The sequence below is a fragment of the Tupaia chinensis genome, unplaced genomic scaffold (assembly GCF_000334495.1).
Source record: "Tupaia chinensis unplaced genomic scaffold, TupChi_1.0 Scaffold000085_1, whole genome shotgun sequence".
NCBI classification, from domain to species: Eukaryota; Metazoa; Chordata; class Mammalia; order Scandentia; family Tupaiidae; genus Tupaia; species Tupaia belangeri.
Window position 1 is genome coordinate 7,117,500 of NW_006159547.1, and position 4,849 is coordinate 7,122,348.

General features: G+C 40.5%; 1 protein-coding gene across 1 annotated transcript in view; it reads right to left on the minus strand.

The window, feature by feature from the left end:
• The window catches only part of LIN7A (lin-7 cell polarity scaffold A), a gene marked incomplete at its 3' end in the record, with an annotated part of 122,811 nt that overhangs the window by 24,968 nt on the left and 92,994 nt on the right, over positions 1-4,849 (minus strand).

Genomic DNA, 4,849 nt, shown 5'->3' on the forward strand with positions numbered 1-4,849 from the left:
TGTGCATGCATGCCCAAGATCCCAAGAAGAGAATGGAGGAGAAGGGATTGCGGCGTGGCCATCCCCCCTGGGGGATGATTTCTCACTTTGTCTCTCTGTCCCTCTCTGTCTGTCTGGTGAGCGCACACACCCTATAGCAAAAACCTCTCCAAAAAAAGAAAAAAAAAATCTTATAAAATGGTGTGTCGCTAGGTTCCTGTGGTGATTAGCTATGTCTAAATTACAATAGCATGGGCAGTGATATTTAAAGTGGTTCCTATATAGCTTAAAAGTGAATGGTGTCATAATAATTACCCTCATCACGCTACAATCTCCATTTCCCAGGCCTCCAGCTTTTTAGGATCTTGGGCACACGCATGTGCGCACAGTATGTTTTCAGACGGACCCAGGAATCTAAACTGCAGTCAGTCATGTAGCATCCAACACTGCAATTAAATTTGCTACCAACTACATCACCAAGCTGGGCCATAAATTTGTTTTAAATTAGCAAAGAAAATGGAAAGACAAAGTGAGCTACCACCACTGAACACATTTCTGTTCTTGCTCACTCCACGCCAGTTTCACCGACTTCTTGCTTCTTGAGCGTGCCACGCTCCTCCACCTTAGAGATGCTGAGCTGGCTCTTCCTGTCAGCCTGTTCTTCCCTTTGTTCCCATGTGCTCACTTCCTTATCTCCTTTTGTCTTCAGCTAGAGTAGCTTCTCACTGAAGCTGCTGTGTCTCCCTTTCCCTGCTCTGGCATTTCCTATCCTCCTTACACCACTGATTATTTTTTCTTAGCACTCACCACCATCTCACATGTGTGTACTTATTTATTCAAATTACTGCTTCCCTGCCCTAATGGCATATAAATTCCACAAAGGTAAAGACTTTCTTTTTTACTTCCACTAAAGAAACCTGACTGCTCAAATAGTACAATGTTGGTGGTTAAAAGATACTTGTTCAACGAATGAATAAATGAATATTAATAGTTTTGAGAGACACAGAGAGAGAAGGTGAAATCCCCAACAGGAATGGCCATGGAGCAATCTCTTCTTCTCCAGTCTCTTCTTGGCATTCTGGGCATGCAAACACATATGCATGGTATGATTTTCAAACCTCTGGGTCAGGGCTCAAACCACAATTGGACATGTGGGATCCAGCACCTTAACCACCACACCACTTGCTGGCCCCTGAACATTTCCCCAGGCATTGCTAAATAATCTTATTTGGCCACAGACATGCTCTACATAGCCTATTTATGTATTTTTTGGGTCAACTTACTGTCTAACATCTCTCAAACTGAGGGTTTATAGAGGAATTGAGTAGTTCATCTATTAGAGAACGCAAATGAATGTGCTTAGATCTAAGCAGATTAACACAACAAAAAGAGCTGAAGTTAAAAGTCTGACTCAAGGTCTCACAGTCTTATAAATAATTAGAAGTTCAGAGGGAATTTTAATGACTATATTCGGTTTGCTTTATTCACAGAAGAATCAAAGATACAAAATAGAAGTAGCACATAATTAAATTCTTGATTATTTTCTTAAAAAAATATTATTAGAGGCCAGACAGATTAATAGTGATTGGTCTTTTTTGTGGAAAAATCCAAATAAGTGTAAATTATATCCACCACAAATAGAAGAAAACATGTTTTAAACACCTACAAAGACTGAGACCATAAAATCATATATGGTCTGATAAACAACAGACAACAACAATGATCCCTCTTGCCAATTTCACCTAAGAGGAAAATAAAAGATGATATGAAATGGTGTGTGCACTATGGGCAGTGATATTTAAAGTGGCTCCTACATAGCTTAAAAGTGAGTAGTGACATAGTAAGTACCCTTTAATTTAGATGAAAATCTTCAGACAGATATAAGAATAGGGGGAATTTCAAGGTGAGTAGCTGTCTATCTTCCAATTTGATGACTAACCTCATTTCAGACCCAATACGAAACTGTGATAGAGTCCGCAGAGTTCCCATGGACTTTAGTTTCACACTTTAGAGATACTGTGCCTTCTAGACTTGGGCAGAAATGTGGCACATTTCTGTTTATGACATATAGGCACAATATTTCTACAAATAACCCAAGGCTAAATCCAAGGCCAATTATGAATTTTGCAGGTATTTCTTCTTACAAGAAACTTAACCTGATATTTCTAAGGTAATTAGATAAAAGTAAGCTCCTTAAGGGTATGATCTATGTTTTCTGTAAACTCTCACTTTCCCAGTGCCAGGCATGGCAACTTAATTAATCTTTGTAGCAGCCTGATTGAAAACTTTAAAGCAATGTCTATACAATACTGTTTGCCAATAGTCTGATTTAATGACAAATTTAATCATGGTGACCTGTCAATTGCTTTGCCTTTGTCATTCATGGTAATTGGGATTAACTGCAGTGCTATGCTTCACAGATGCCTGGATTCAGAGGCAAGTCTGAATAAAGACTGCTTTTCAGAATGGTCCTTATTTCGTCTCTGTGCTGTACCGTGCTGCCCACAATAAACAGACGACGCTGTCGTCTCCGTGCTGTAACACTACGCTGCTTGCCCCGGCTCTCACTCCTTCACTCAAGAAACCCGTTCGGCTGTCCCCCCGGGTCGGGACACTGTGGAATAGTGGTTATGAAGGCTGGATCCCACATGGCTGGCCATGGTTGAAATGCCACCCTGGCAGCTTGGAAAAACACATCAGGTATGTGTGTATTTTTGCCCAAATCCTGATAGAATGGAGAAATGGATGAGAAGAGACTGCAGTGTGACCACACGCCACTGAAGGATATCTTCTCTCTCTCTATCTCCATCTCTGGTGAGTACACATGCCCTCTGACAAAAATAAAAAAATAAAATAAAAATAAAAAAAATGCTGTGGTTACCATTTGGTTTGCATCTGTTATCATGAAATTAGACTAGTTTAGTTTAAGATGATTATTCTTAACCAAGGATGATTTTACCTCTTCTGGGACAATTAGCAATGTCCAGAGACATGTTTTGATTGTCCTGACTAGGGGCAGGGGTTGTTACTAGCATGGTGAAAACCTTACAATGCATAGCGCAACAACTCTATTAAAGAACTATCTAGTTTAGGGACCAGCTGTTAGCATAATGGCTATGTCGCTGGACTACCATGTAGTCGACCGCGGTTTGAGTCCCGGACCCGGTAGCTTAAACTCACGCCGGGCGCGTGTGCGTGCGTGCCCAAAATCCCGGGAGGAGAATGGAGGAGAAGGGATTGTGGCGTGGCCATCCCCCCTGGGGGGTGATTTCCTGCTTTCTATCTCTCTGTCTGTCTGGTGAGCGCACGCGACCTTAGCAAAAACCTCTCCAAAAAGAACTATCTAGTTTAAAATATCGAGAGTTCCAAGAGTGATAAAAATATAACTTAGCAAAAAAAGTTTAGAGTAGAATCTTTTTTAAAAAAAACTGTTTTGTATTTTGATATGCTGTCTGTTTGATAGAACTCAATTTTTAAAAATGTTTTCTTTATTCATGATTGAGCACATGCGTGCACACAGGAGAGATGAGTATCCTCCTCAGAGTCTAACCATGCAGTCATCTCATTCCTCCAGTCTTCCAGCTGTCAGATCTTGGACATTCATACACGTGTCCAGCATTTTACAGGCTGACCAGGACAGGGCTTCGAACTTTGGTCACCATGTGGGATCTGGTTTCTCTCAAGCAATGCAGTCCTGCTGTGCTTTGGAGTTGGCCCCAGTTAATTAATTTAAAATTTATATCTTTCAAAAGGCAAAAGTAAATGAAAAGCTATGCCTTTGTACATTTTCACAGGAATGACCCCCAGATACTACCAATTGCTGAGTGCTGAGCTCCTTGCTTTCTCACCTGAACTATCTTTTCAGCTTCTATCAACGATAGGCCGAAAACCTGAGACTTCCCAGGTAACTCCCCGTCTTTCGCCTCTCACATGCAGTCAAGCACCAGGTCTTCCTTATAGTACCATTCTCTCTATAATAGTCCTAAAATCTCTCCGTGTCTTTTTATCCTAAATTAGTCTTCTCTGAATTAAGACCTTCATAGTGTCTCTAGAACTGCTAAGAGTTCCCTAGTTGATCTTCCCACCTCCAGTTTTTCCATCACGCTTTCACACACTTCATGCCCACCTGCTGATAGTTAGAATAATTTAGCTAAATGCAAACAAAACCATGCTATTTTTGCCATATCCTACCACCTTCAAATGATAAATCTCCATCATGGCTTGTGGAGCCTTACATGACCACTGCTTATCCCTCCAACTCTACTTGTTAATTATAAATATCATATTGTTTCTTAAATGTTTGTACATGTGTTGTCTCCTCTGCATGGAATATTCTCCATCAACCTATTCACTCTGCCATTTTCATAGGTAGGTTCTGCTTGTCCATTAAGATCCTACTTATATATTATCTCCTTTAAAAAGGGTACTGTTTCCAAATTCTAAATTATCTGTCATAGTGTTCATATTTTCTAATAGCAAAGAACTGGCTGGAACCGGTTGAACATTTTAAAATCTAGATTGATGTAGTTCCCATCTGACCATCTCTACTCACTTACGCAATATTCTCCTGGACCCCACAAGAGTCAAATTTATCACTCCTTGTGAAGAACCCTTTGCAACACCACATGTAGTATAGTGTGATAATTCTCTTGGTTTTCAGAGGTAGAAGCCCATAGACTGTCCAGAATCCTCAATTCTTCTAATCTCACATTTTATCAGATTTCTGATCTTGGGCACACACGCACAAGTGCCCAGCATGATTTTGAAGCCACCAGGTCCAGGACTCGAACCATAGTCAGCCATGTGGGGAGTCCAATGATGTAACCATTACTCCATCTCCTGGTACTGATTTCATTATATATATTATATA